Genomic DNA, 15077 nt, shown 5'->3' with positions numbered 1-15077 from the left:
GCAAAGAGCAGGGTTATAAAATGCAGATTCTTGCTCACAAACAGGCTTAGCAAACACACAGGTTTCATGTGGTAAGCTAAAACAATGGCTCACACCTTCATTGAAAGAAACTATCTCAGGAAGCATCTGGAAAAGCATGGATGAGAGTTTCAATTGAATTAAGTGACGAATGTCTAAAGCAGGCAGGTCTTTCAAGTCATAACCAAGTTAAATTTTAGCATACAGCTAAAAGCAAAGTCTCACACCTTAATTGAAATAAACTCTCTTAGTAAACAGCTGGAAAGGATGGGTGATGCTCAGTCGAATTTGGTGTCGATTCTAAGTGTAAAATTCTACGAACATCAAGTCAATTAAAAGAAAATTGGAGACGACCTGTCTACGAGAGACATAACTTAAAGTCAAAATCAAAGGCAAAGTTATGAGCTGGGGACAATTGGAAAATTAAACGATTCGAAATCACAGAAATAAAAGTAACTATTGAAACCAAAGCATTGTTTAATCAGATCTGAGAGGTGGCGTTATGCCCAAAATAAATAATTAGTTGTATTAAAATGTTTACATCAAAGATACTTTTAAACTATCAAAGTGAAACAAGTTTATTTACAATAAAGTCGTTAAAACTTAATAACTCTTTGAAAGAGAATATAAACCCGAAGAAAGGGAACAGCCAGCAGAGCCAGAGCCAGCTCTCACAGCTCGGTACATGGGAAGGATAGGACACAGCAACCGAGTTCACCAGCGAATACATCACAAGAAGACCAGATTTTAAAGAAGATTGATTGTCAAGGTAGGCCTGAAGGTCCCTTCAACCAACAGGAAGGATCCAGAAGCAAGATCCTTTTACCTTTCTGTAAAGAAAGTGTTTGCAGCTTTTAAAAGAAAAAAATATAATAATAAAATAACTTACTTAACCTGAAAAGGTGTTTTTTTTTCCTAAAGTCTACTTTACTTAGCAACGCAGGACCCAGGACATCGATGCTACTAAGGGGTAAGTAGGTAAAATTCTTCGGTGAAGGTATGGGTTATACTGGGGGATAACTTGAAAATATAGTTTGACCTGAATAGCGCCCACCGAAGCCTGCATCGGAGTCAGGGAGTGAGAATCCCTGTTCCCCATTTAGAATGTCGACCCTTTTTGGTATAGGGGGAATTCTAAGAATAGTGGGGAGTTTTAACTTCAAAGGTTATAACACACCAAATGGTCTCCTTCTTTGCTGCAACATTGGACGATTCTTAGATTTCCATGAACTAATCCCACTGTCCCACTCTCTCCCCATAGCCCTGTATCAACCCCCAAACTAATCCCACTATCCCACTCTCTCCCCATAGCCCTGTATCAATCACCAAACTAATCCCACTGCCCCACTCTCTCCCCATAGCCCTGTATCAATCCCCAAACTAATCCCACTATCCCACTCTCTCCCCGTAGCCCTGTATCAAACCCCAAACTAATCCCAATGCCCCGCTCTCTCCCCATAGCCCTGTATCAATCCCCAAACTAATCCCACTGCCCCACTCTCTCCCCATAGCCCTGTATCAATCCCCAAACTAATCCCACTGCCCCACTCTCTCCCCATAGCCCTGTATCAATCCCCAAACTAATCCCACTGCCCCGCTCTCTCCCCATAGCCCTGTATCAATCCCCAAACTAATCCCACTGCCCCGCTTTCTCCCCATAGCCCTGTATCAATCCCCAAACTAATCCCACTATCCCGCTCTCTCCCCATGGCCCTGTATCAATCCCCAAACTAATCCCACTGCCCCGCTCTCTCCCCATAGCCCTGTATCAATCCCCAAACTAATCCCACTGCCCCACTCTCTCCCCATAGCCCTGTATAAATCCCCAAACTATTCCCACTATCCCGCTCTCTCCCCATGGCCCTGTATCAATCCCCAAACTAATCCCACTGCCCCGCTCTCTCCCCATAGCCCTGTATCAATCCCAAACTAATCCCACTGTCCCGTTCTCCCCATAGCCCTGTGTCAATCCCCAAACTAATCCCACTGCCCCGCTCTCTTCCCATAGCCCTGTATCAATCCCCAAACTAATCCCACTGCCCCGACCTCTCTCCCCACAGCCCTGTATCAATCCCAGATTAATCCCACTGCCCCTCTCTCTCCTCATAGCCCTGTATCAATCCCCAAACTAATCCCACTGCCCTGCTCTCTCCCCATAGCCCTGTATCAATCCCAAACTAATCCCACTGCCCCTCTCTCTCCCCATAGCCCTGTATCAATCCCAAACTAATCCCACTGCCCCACTCTCTCCCCATAGCCCTGTATCAATCCCAAACTAATCCCACTGCCCCTCTCTCTCCCCATAGCCTGTATCAATCCCAAACTAATCCCACTGCCGCACTCTCTCCCCACAGCCCTGTATCTATCCCCAAACTAATCCCACTGCCCTGCGCTCTCCCCATAGCCCTGTATCAATACCCAAACTAATCCCACTGCCCCGATCTCTCTCCCCACAGCCCTGTATCAATCCCAAACTAATCCCACTGCCCTGCGCTCTCCCCATAGCCCTGTATCAATACCCAAACTAATCCCACTGCCTCACTGAACGGGAGAATGGCTGTGTGAGCACGATGTGTCACCTCAAGGCGGCAGGAGCCGCTTGCGGCAATGGCATTGCCATTGTAGTCCAGCAATTTCTTTCCTGATGCAGTATGTAGATAGGCCAACAAGAGGCGAGGCCGTATTGGATTTGGTACTGGGTAATGAACCAGGACAAGTGTTAGATTTGGAGGTAGGTGAGCATTTTGGTGATAGTGACCACAATTCGATTACGTTTACTTTAGCGATGGAAAGGGATAGGTATAAACTGCAGGGCAAGAGTTATTGCTGGGGGAAAGGCAATTATGATGCGATGAGGCAAGACTTAGGATGCATCGCCTGGAGAGGAAAACTGCAGGGGATGGACACAATGGAAATGTGGAGCATGTTCAAGGAACAGCTACTGCGTGTCCTTGATAAGTATGTACCTGTTAGGCAGGGAGGAAGTGGTCGAGTGAGGGAACCATGGGTTACTAAAGCAGTTGAATCACTTGTCAAGAGGAAGAAGGAGGCTTATGTGAAGATGAGACGTTATGGTTCAGTTGGGTCGCTTGAGAGTTACAAATTAGCTAGGAAGGCTCTAAAGAGAGAGCTAAGAAGAGCCAAGCGAGGACATGAGAAGTCTTTGGCAGGTCGGATCAAGGATAACCCTAAAGCTTTCTATAGGTATGTCAGGAATAAAAGACTGACTAGGGTAAGAGTAGGGCCAGTCAAGGACAGTAGTGGGAAGTTGTGCGTGGGGTCCGAGGAGATAGGAGAGGTGCTAAATGAGTATTTTTCGTCAGTATTCACACAGGAAAAAGACAAAGTTGTCGAGGAGAATACTGAGATACAGGCTACTAGAATAGAAGGGCTCGAGGTTCATAAGGAGGAGGTGTTAGCGATTCTGGAAAGTGTGAAAATAGATAAGTCCCCTGGGCCGGATGGGATTTATCCTAGGATTCTCTGGGAAGCTAGGGAGGAGATTGCTGAGCCTTTGGCTTTGATCTTTAAGTCATCTTTGTCTACAGGAATAGTGCCAGAGGACTGGAGGATAGCAAATGTTGTCCCCCTTGTTCAAGATGGGGAGTAGAGACAACCCTGGTAACTATAGGCCAGTGAGCCTTACTTCTGTTGTGGGAAAAGTCTTGGAAAGGTTTATAAGAGATAGGATGTATAATCATCTGGAAAGGAATAATTTGATTAGAGATAGTCAACATGGTTTTGTGAAGGGTAGGTCGTGCCTCACTAACCTCATTGAGTTCTTCGAGAAGGTGACCAAACAGGTGGATGAGGGTAAAGCAGTTGATGTGGTGTATATGGATTTCAGTAAAGCGTTTGATAAGGTTCACCACGGTAGGCTATTGCAGAAAATACAGAGGCATGGGATTCAGGGTGATTTAGCAGTTTGGATCAGAAATTGGCTAGCTGATAGAAGACAAAGAGTGGTGGTTGATGGGAAATGCTCTGACTGGTGTCCAGCTACTAGTGGTGTGCCACAAGGATCTGTTTTGGGGCCGTTGCTGTTTGTCATTTTTATAAATGATCTGGAGGAGGGCGTAGAAGGATGGGTGAGTAAATTTGCAGATGACACTAAAGTCGGTGGAGTTGTGGACAGTGCAGAAGGATGTTACAAGTTACAGAGGGACATAGATAAGCTGCAGAGCTGGGCTGAGAGGTGGCAAATGGAGTTTAATGCAGAAAAGTGTGAGGTGATTCATTTTGGAAGGAATAACAGGAAGGCAGAGTACTGGGCTAATGGTAAGATTCTTGGTAGTGTGGATGAGCAGAGAGATCTCGGTGTCCATGTCCATAGATCCCTAAAAGTTGCCACCCAGGTTGAGAGGGTTGTTAAGAAGGTGTACGGTGTGTTAGCTTTTATTGGTAGAGAAATTGAGTTTCGGAGCCATGAGGTCATGTTGCAGTTGTACAAAACTCTGGTGCGGCCGCATTTGGAGTATTGTGTGCAGTTCTGGTCGCCACATTATAGGAAGGATGTGGAAGCATTGGAAAGGGTACAGAGGAGATTTACAAGAATGTTGCCTGATATGGAGGGAAGATCATATGAGGAAAGGCTGAAGGACTTGAGGCTGTTTTCGTTAGAGAGAACAAGGTTGAGAGACGACTTAATTGAGGCATGCAAGATGATCAGAGGATTAGATAGGGTGGACAGTGAGAGCCTTTCTCCTCGGATGGTGATGTCCAGCACGAGGGGACATAGCTTTAAATTGAGGGGAGATAGATATAGGACAGATGTCAGAGGTAGGTTCTTTACTCAGAGAGTAGTAAGGGCGTGGAATGCCCTGCCTGCAACAGCCGTGGACTCGCCAACACTAAACGCATTCAAATGGTCATTGGATAGGCATATGGTCAATAAGGGAATAGTGTAGAGGGACTTTAGAGGGGTTTCACAGGACGGTGCAACATCGTGGGCCGAAGGGCCTGTACTGCGCTGTAATGTTCTATGTTTGCCCGACATGGCATTCCGGTGACGGTCATGTCAGACAATGGCCCGTTTCACGAGCCAGGAATGGGCCGGCTTCGCCCGACACTACAATTTCCAGCACACTACACTTTAGGGGCAGCAGGGTAGCATGGTGGTTAGCATAAATGCTTCACAGCTCCAGGGTCCCAGGTTCGATTCCCGGCTGGGTCACTGTCTGTGCGGAGTCTGCACGTCCTCCCCGTGTGTGCGTGGGTTTCCTCCGGGTGCTCCGGTTTCCTCCCACAGTCCAAAGATGTGCGGGTTAGGTGGATTGGCCCTGCTAAATTGCCCGTAGTGTCCTAATAAAAGTAAGGTTAAGGGGGGGTTGTTGGGTTATGGGTATAGGGTGGATACGTGGGTTTGAGTAGGGTGATCATGGCTCGGCACAACATTGAGGGCCGAAGGGCCTGTTCTGTGCTGTACTGTTCTATGTTCTATGTTCTACTACGTGCAGTCCCCTGTACCCCCAATCCAATGGGAAGGCGGAAAAGGGGGTCCACATAGTTAAGCGGCTACTCAGCAAGGCCGTCGATGCCGGCTCAGATTTCCATCTTGCCCCTGCTAGCCTATCGCTCCGCCCCGCTCTCCACCGGCCTGTCGCCTGCTCAGCTACTAATGAACCGTACCCTCAGAACGACGTTGCCATCAATTCTCGCTCCCAACCTCGATTATGTCCCCGTGCTCCACCGCATGCACATGTCTCAACTGCAGCAGAAAACATCCTACGACTCACGGGCTGCTGACCTTCCTGACATCCATCCACGTGACAAGGTTCGCATCCACCTCGCGGATGGTGGCTGGTCTGTGCCTGCGGTCGTTCTAAGGCAGGTGGCCCCCCCGCTCCTTCCTGGTCCGCTTACCGGATGGATCCATTCGGCGCCGCAACAGGCTCTTCGCCTGGTTCCAGGGTCGTCACGGGATCCTCCGACCAGCGCTTCTACTGATCCCACCGTGGACTGTGTGGCGTTTCCGGTCGCTCTGCCTGCCCCTGACTGTGCTCCTGCCCTCCCGGCTCCTGAGGCGCCAACCATTGCCCCACCCATGAGGCGGTCAACCAGAATTCGTCGCCCACCTCAGAGACTGAACTTATGAACTCTGTACACATGTGGACTTTCTGAAATGTTTTTTTTAATATCCTTCATTGTTGCATTCGTTCTCCAGTGATTTGTAAATAGATTTGTTGGTTGTTCCAGTTCATGGTAGTCATCTGCACCAGGTACCTTTCTCTGTAAATAGTCTTGTTCCCTGTATATAGCCTTGTACATATGTCTTCACACCTCACACGTAGCTAGGTACATTCTCCACACACCCACACTATTTATTATCACATGCCTATATCAACATTTTTTTTAATAAAAGGGGGATGTCATAATATACACCAGTATATCATGGTGCAGGCACACACTGATGGACACACACAGGGACCAATCAACATGCACAAACACCGCAGCCAATCACCAGTTAGAATACACACACTATAAAGGCAGAGGGCACCATGGTTCCTGCTCATTCTGGGTGCTGCCTCTCAGTGTAACAAGAACTCATCCAGCCCAGCACAGACTCTCACCACGTGCTGAGAGAATCAACTGGTTCGGACAAGGCTTAGGTCTCTAGTTTAAGTTAGCATCATTTAGACCCACAGTCATCGTGTGTTAGTTAGTTAGAAGTTGGTTAATAAAATTGAGTTGAACCTTCATCAGTGTTGGAAGTGTCTGTTCATCTCTCAAATCCACACTAGCCAACACTTCAAATTGCACTGTCCCACTCTCTCCCCATTCGCTCTGTATCAATCCCCAAACTAATCCCACTGCCCCGCTCTCTCCCCATAGACCTGTATCAATCCCCAAACTAATCCCACTGCCCCACTCTCTCCCCATGGCCCTGTATCAATCCCAAACTAATCCCACTGCCCCGCTCTCTCCCCATAGCCCTGTATCAATCCCAAACTAATCCCACTGCCCCACTCTCTCCCCATAGCCCTGTATCAATCCCCAAACTAATCCCACTGCCCCACGCTCTCCCCATAGCCCTGTATCAATCCCCAAACTAATCCCACTGCCCCACTCTCTCCCCATGGCCCTGTATCAATTCCCAAACTAATCCCACTGTCCCACTCTCTCCCCATAGCCCTGTATCAATCCCCAAACTAATCCTACTGCCCCGCTCTCTCCCCATAGCCCTGTATCAATCCCCAAACTAATCCCAATGCCCCGCTCTCTCCCCATAGCCCTGTATCAATTCCCAAACTAATCCCACTGCCCCACTCTCTCCCCATAGCCCTGTATCAATCCCCAAACTAATCCCACTGCCCCACTCTCTACCCATAGCCCTGTATCAATCCCCAAACTAATCCCACTGCCCCGCTCTCTCCCCATTCGCTCTGTATCAATCCCCAAACTAATCCCACTGCCCCACTCTCTACCCATAGCCCTGTATCAATCCCCAAACTAATCCCACTGCCCCACTCTCTCCCCATGGCCCTGTATCAATCCCAAACTAATCCCACTGCCCCGCTCTCTCCCCATAGCCCTGTATCAATCCCAAACTAATCCCACTGCCCCGCTCTCTCCCCATAGACCTGTATCAAACCCAAACTAATCCCACTGCCCTGCTCTCTCCCCATAGCCCTGTATCAATCCCAAACTAATCCCACTGCCCCACTCTCTCCCCATTCGCTCTGTATCAATCCCCAAACTAATCCCACTGCCCCACTCTCTCCCCATGGCCCTGTATCAATTCCCAAACTAATCCCACTGTCCCACTCTCTCCCCATAGCCCTGTATCAATTCCCAAACTAATCCCACTGTCCCACTCTCTCCCCATAGCCCTGTATCAATCCCAAACTAATCCCACTGCCCCGCTCTCTCCCCATAGACCTGTATCAAACCCAAACTAATCCCACTGCCCTGCTCTCTCCCCATAGCCCTGTATCAATCCCCAAACTAATCCCACTGCCCCCGTTCTCTCATCATAGCCCTGTATCAATCCCCAAACTAATCCCACTGCCCCACTCTCTCCCCATAGCCCTGTATCAATCCCCAAACTAATCCCACTGCCCCGCTCTCTCCCCATAACCCTGTATCAATCCCCAAACTAATCCCACTGCCCCACTCTCTCCCCATAGCCCTGTATCAATCCCCAAACTAATCCCACTGCCCCGCTCTCTCCCCATAACCCTGTATCAAACCCAAACTAATCCCACTGCCCCACTCTCTCCCCATAGCCCTGTATCAATCCCCAAACTAATCCTACTGCCCCGCTCTCTCCCCATAGCCCTGTATCAATTCCCAAACTAATCCCACTGCCCCACTCTCTCCCCATGGCCCTGTATCAATTCCCAAACTAACCCCACTGCCCCGCTCTCACCCCATAGCCCTGTACCAATCCCCAAACTAATCCTACTGCCCCGCTCTCTCCCCATAGCCCTGTATCAATCCCAAACTAATCCCACTGCCCCGCTCTCTCCCCATAGCCCTGTATCAATCCCCAAACTAATCCCACTGCCCCACTCTCTCCCCATTGCCCTGTATCAATCCCCAAACTAATCCCACTGTCCCGCTCTCTCCCCATAGCCCTGTATCAATCCCCAAACTAATCCCACTGCCCCGCTCTCTCCCCATAGCCCTGTATCAATCCCCAAACTAATCCCACTGTCCCGCTCTCTCCCCATAGCCCTGTATCAATCCCCAAACTAATCCCACTGCCCCGCTCTCTCCCCATTCGCTCTGTATCAATCCCCAAACTAATCCCACTGCCCCACTCTCTACCCATAGCCCTGTATCAATCCCCAAACTAATCCCACTGCCCCACTCTCTCCCCATGGCCCTGTATCAATTCCCAAACTAATCCCACTGTCCCACTCTCTCCCCATAGCCCTGTATCAATTCCCAAACTAATCCCACTGTCCCACTCTCTCCCCATAGCCCTGTATCAATCCCAAACTAATCCCACTGCCCCGCTCTCTCCCCATAGACCTGTATCAAACCCAAACTAATCCCACTGCCCTGCTCTCTCCCCATAGCCCTGTATCAATCCCCAAACTAATCCCACTGCCCCCGTTCTCTCATCATAGCCCTGTATCAATCCCCAAACTAATCCCACTGCCCCACTCTCTCCCCATAGCCCTGTATCAATCCCCAAACTAATCCCACTGCCCCGCTCTCTCCCCATAACCCTGTATCAATCCCCAAACTAATCCCACTGCCCCACTCTCTCCCCATAGCCCTGTATCAATCCCCAAACTAATCCCACTGCCCCGCTCTCTCCCCATAACCCTGTATCAAACCCAAACTAATCCCACTGCCCCACTCTCTCCCCATAGCCCTGTATCAATCCCCAAACTAATCCTACTGCCCCGCTCTCTCCCCATAGCCCTGTATCAATTCCCAAACTAATCCCACTGCCCCACTCTCTCCCCATGGCCCTGTATCAATTCCCAAACTAACCCCACTGCCCCGCTCTCACCCCATAGCCCTGTACCAATCCCCAAACTAATCCTACTGCCCCGCTCTCTCCCCATAGCCCTGTATCAATCCCAAACTAATCCCACTGCCCCGCTCTCTCCCCATAGCCCTGTATCAATCCCCAAACTAATCCCACTGCCCCACTCTCTCCCCATTGCCCTGTATCAATCCCCAAACTAATCCCACTGTCCCGCTCTCTCCCCATAGCCCTGTATCAATCCCCAAACTAATCCCACTGCCCCGCTCTCTCCCCATAGCCCTGTATCAATCCCCAAACTAATCCCACTGTCCCGCTCTCTCCCCATAGCCCTGTATCAATCCCCAAACTAATCCCACTGCCCCGCTCTCTCCCCATAGCCCTGTATCAATTCCCAAACTAATCCCACTGCCCTGCTCTCTCCCATAGCCCTGTATCAATCCCCAAACTAATCCCACTGCCCCGCTCTCTCCTCATAGCCTTGTATCAATCTCCAATGTGTAAGGACCTGCTATGGAGTCCTCTCCATACCTGCTGTGAAAATATACATAGTTCAGTATTGTCAATAAAGACTTCCTTGTAACATCAGCTTCCCAGTATCCAAACAGTGACCTTTGAGCGTCGTGCCAACAGAATATAGCATGGTAACAGTGCTGGAGTCCGTCATGGTGGTAAGCAGTAGGATAAAAAGTGCACATCCTCATGACAATGCTGAGGAATGATAGAAAAGGATTCCTTCAACACTTTCTGCGCTAAACCTCACTCCAGACGCTAAGATGCTGAGAAAACGCACCAGAGAAGCTCCACTGCCAGTCAATCATGGCTGATATTTTCTCATCCCCATTCTCCTGCCTTCTCCCCATAACCCCTGATCCCCTTATTAATCAATGATTAGAATGAAAAAAAAACAAATTGCCAGAGGAAAAGCTTTGGTCAGCGAGAATTCCCTCCTCCCAGCCCGTCCCCAACCCACAGCAGGCTGTCGCAGAGCGAGAAGCCCCTCGGCAGACCTCTGACCTCGTGGCCATTTTGGCTTCTTCTTCTTCTTTGGGCGCCGCCGCCATTTTGAAATTTGAGCCAAAACCAGGAAAGTCCCTTCTTCATTGGTAACCAACGCCATCTTGAAACCTTCTTAAAGGTACACCGCTCCCCTTCTGGGTGATTCCTGATTCCTTTTTGTCATTTGTTTATGTGAACATGCGGGCTGATGTTTGGGGTTTGGTGAGAGGATGGGATCGTTGTTATTGATACGGGGATTGACATATTTGTTGTTGATTATGGTTTATTGTTGGTGGGTGTCAATTTGGGAGAAAATGTGAAAAGGAGGAGAATAAAAATATAGGGCGCAATTCTCCGCACTCACGACGGGGCGGAGAACAGCGGGCGGCGTAAATTTTTACGGCCACGCTGGTCCGACACCCTCCCGCTATTCTCCCCCCCCCCCCACGCCCGCCTCCCGACACGAATTGCTGCCCGCCGCTTTTTTACGGCGTGCAGCGATTCTCAGCTGGCCGATGGGCCGAATTCCAAGCCCTTTACGGCCGTTTTTATGAACGTAAAACACACCTGGTCTGGCCGTTCGTAAAAACGGCCGTAAAGTCGCGATCTGGGGAACCATGGCACCGATTGGCACGGCAGTACCACGGCCGTGCCAAGGGTGCCATGGGCCCGCGATCGGTGGGCACCGATCGCGGGCAGTGGGTACTTACTCCGCGCACTCTTTGTCCTTCCGCCACCCCTCTGTATCCATTCGCGGGGCGGCTGAGGGGCATACCGGCGCGATGACGTCCAATCCGCGCATGCGCGGCTGACGTCATCTGACGCGTCAGCCGTCGCTAACTCTGGCTAGCGGGCTTAACGAAATTCGTTAAGCCCGCGATGCCGGAGTTCACGGCCGCGGGATGCTAGCCCCGACCGGGGACCAGAATCGGTTCCCGGTCGGGGGGGGCGGAGGCTGGCGTCAAACCCGCCCGTTTTTGACGACAGCCTCACGATTTCCCGCGGGCGCGGAGAATCACGCCCATATTTTTTGAAAAGTACACCCTGATGTGTTAGGCAGGTTGGTTTTACGTTGACTGCAACTGGATGCAGGGAAGCTAGAATCAAACGTCTGACACCGGAGATGATCCAACACTGTTTTATTTAACTATGAACTGCTGCACATGTTCAGCTGTGGGGTGACACTCTACTAATCCTACTGATGACCTCTTCCTGGCTCGACCAGACTTACTCGCTACCACATGGTAATAGTGCCCACTAACTTGTGCACTCTGACTGTCTCAGTGTCTGGGTCCCGAAAAAGAGCGGGAGTCTTAATGCCCTGTGAGCTTTATAGTGGTGGTATCCTGTCTGGTGATTGGTTGTTCTGTGTTGTGTGTTCATTGGTCATCCTATGTGTCAATCACTGCCTGTCTGCATCTCATTATATACATGAGTGGATATTATGACACACCCCTCCCCGTGTCTGCGTGGGTCTCACCCCCACAACCCAAATATGTGCAGGGTAGGTGGATTGGACACGTTAAATGGAAACATTGGAAAAGGAAAGGTACAGCCACAACTTTGAGATTTTTAAAGATGGAACATATTTCTTTGCTGCCACCTCCAATCGGCTTCACCGTTGACCCTGATCAGTCCCAAAACTGGAGAAATATTTAGAGGTGTGGCACTGCCGCAGGGCGAGATACAATCGGAGGCAGAAGAATTTTGCGCACTGCTCTATTCCATTGGGCCAATTGCAGACAACATCATTGCAAGGCAAACCAGAGGTCAGTCATCTGCTGAATTTGACAGTGCCTTACAATCTATTCTTCAGCCTGAGATCCAATAAAATGCTGGAACATGCCAAATTTTACAGGAGAGGCCGGCGGCCTGGGAAGCTGCTGATTCCTGCATCAATGATCTCCACCACACAGCACAAGGGTGTGAATATGGCAACTTCAACTCATCCAAGCAGAATTGTGGTGGATGTGGCAGATGATTCACTCTCTGACCTCCCCCAAGCCAAAGTTGAGCTTCCTCTCAAGTCCATGTGACTCTTCCTTCGAGCTCTAAAGAAGTGTCCTACTGGGCTCAAATCGTTAACTCGGTTTCTCTCTTCACAGGGTTATGGGCCAGGGTTTAGAGAAGTGTACCATGGAGTTCACCTGACCCACAACTTTGAATAGATTGTGGTGAGCACAAGGGCCTACTTTACAGGTGTGATGCAAACAGAAATCTACAGTACTTTTTAATTAAAACAATGTTTATTTATGAAACCAGTTAACATTTTATAAACCCACAGTAAATATCTTAACAACTATCAACACCAATAAATCCCCAAAGAATACAGTACTCTGTAGATAACCCTTAATAAATTCCCAAACAACATCCATAAGACAGAAGACCCTTTTTAACACAAAGATCAGGTTTAAATTCTCTATTGAGAGCAGTCAGCACTTTGAAATCACCCAATTGATTTGGAGACAGTCTTTAGTTTGCAGAGAGAGATCCTCACACAGCTCCTTGCTTTGCCTGCAGCTATCCAGCTCTCAAAACGAAACTAACCGCACCCTGTAGCAAACAGCCTATGACAAAAGTAAAGCAGACAGCCCAGCTCCACCCACTCTCCGAAATCACTGCAGCTCTCTAATAAACACCCATTTCTTAAAGGTACTCGCACATGACAACTGATGCTGCCAGACCTGCTGAGTTTTTTTCCAGCACTTTCTGTTTTTGTTCAGATTCCAGCCTCCGCAGTATTGTGCTGTTATGATCTTGCTCTCAACACGGCAGCACAGTAGCTAGCACTGTGGCTTCACAGCGCCAGGGTCCCAGGTTCCATTCCCCGCTGGGTCAATGTCTGTGCAGAGTCTGCACGTTCTCCCCGTGGCTGCGTGGGTTTCCTCCGGGTGCTCCGGTTTCCTCCCACAGTCCAAAGATGTGCGGGTTAGGTGGATTGGTTTGAGTAGGGTGATCATGGCTCGGCACAATATTGAGGGCCGAAGGGCCTGTTCTGTGCTGTACTGTTCTATGTTCTATATCCAGCTGGCTAGACTCTCTGAATAGTGTGACCAACGCAGGGCCACTCTCCGAGGAGAACACACTTCACGGGGAAGAAGCCACACTTCAGTCCACCATATCAATATCCACAAGTGCAGAGATCGCTTGAGTCAGTGTATGCCACCGCTGTACCATCTTTGCCAGCACTGCAGTGCAAAGTACCCTCACAAGAAAGGCCAATGTCCTGCGAGCACTGCCCACTGCTTCCACTGCCACAGACAGGGACATTCAGCTGTGTGAGTCGGCACTCCAGCACGGCACAGAAGGCCCGCCATCCATCCATTCACAGCCAGAAATCCGAAACACCCACAGCCTATCTTCCTGGACATCATCAAACAATGTGGCTCGTCATTCAGAAACGCAAACATCTTGGCGAACGGGTATCTAGCCAACTTTAAGTTAGATTCAGGTACCAGACGCAGTGGGTTAGCACTGCTGCCTCATGGTGCTGAGGTTCGATCCTGGCTCTGGGTCAGTATCCGTGTGGAGTTTGCACATTCCCCCCCCCCTCCCGTGTCTGCGTGGGTTTCACCCCCACAAGCCAAAGATGTGCAGGGTAGGTGAATTGGCCGCGCTAAATTGCCCCTTAATTGGAAAAATGAATTGGGTACTCTAAATTTATAAAAGAAAAAGATTCAGGTGCGAAAGTGGCAGTCCTATACGATAAAGAACTATGGCTCCGAGGCTGTGGGTCAGAACAATGCATACCCCACTTGGTGGTGCAGGGAACGTCCAGCTCCCAGTCACTGGCGCGATACAGAAACCCATGAGGGACAGCAATAAACAGATCATGGAGATGGCGTACAAATTCAGAATCAGCCCTTGCCTCTCCTCAGCAGGCTGCTTGCATAGCTCTCAATCGTCTCCAGTCAGCAGAAGAACAATGAACGAAGCAAAGTACAGCACAGGAACAGGCCCTTCGGCCCTCCAAGCCTCTGCTGACCATGCTGCCTGTCTAAACTAAAATTGTCTACACTTCCGGGGTCCGTATCCCTCTATTCCCATTCTATGGCAGGGGGTTGGGCACCGGAGCAAGAGGTCAGAAGGTGAAAGCATTGAGGGAGAACTAGGGAATAGGGCCAGTATTGCTCTGAGGGAGAGCAGACAGGGAGATGTTGCTGAACACAGCAGGTCTGGTGGCCCGAAGTGGATATGTTTTAATGCAAGAAGTATTACGGGTAAGGCAGATGAACTTAGAGCTTGGATTAGTGCTTGGAACTATAATGTTGTTGCCATTACAGAGACCTGGTTGAGGGAAGGACAGGATTGGCAGCTAAACGTTCCAGGGTTTAGATGTTTCAGGCGGGATAGAGGGGGATGTAAAAGGGGTGTCGGAGTTGCGCTACTGGTTAGGGAGAATATCATCGCTGTACAACGGGAGGACACCTCAGAGGGCAGCGAGGCTATATGGGTAGAGATCAGGAATAAGAAAGGGTGCAGTCACAATGTTGGGGGTTTACTACAGGCCTCCCAACAGCCAGCGGGAGATAGAGGAGCAGATAGGTAGACAGATTTTGGAAAAGAGTAAAAACAACAGGGTTGTTGTGATGGGAGACTTTAACTTCCCCAATATTGA

At 49.6% G+C, this 15077-nt stretch overlaps 1 protein-coding gene across 1 annotated transcript in view; it reads right to left on the bottom strand.

Moving 5' to 3' along the window:
- LOC119958078 (unconventional myosin-Ib) overlaps positions 1-300 on the bottom strand; it is a 54879-nt gene extending 54579 nt beyond the window's left edge. The window contains exon 1 of the mRNA XM_038786304.1: positions 246-300. The gene's annotated coding sequence lies outside the window, so the exon portion shown is untranslated. The remainder of the gene's footprint in view (positions 1-245) is intronic.
- Between the last annotated feature and the right edge of the window lie 14777 nt (positions 301-15077).

Source organism: Scyliorhinus canicula, chromosome 28 (genome assembly GCF_902713615.1).
Source record: "Scyliorhinus canicula chromosome 28, sScyCan1.1, whole genome shotgun sequence".
NCBI classification, from domain to species: Eukaryota; Metazoa; Chordata; class Chondrichthyes; order Carcharhiniformes; family Scyliorhinidae; genus Scyliorhinus; species Scyliorhinus canicula.
The sequence above is the reverse complement of the archived record's forward strand: the minus strand, read 5'-3'. Positions and strand labels throughout refer to the sequence as shown.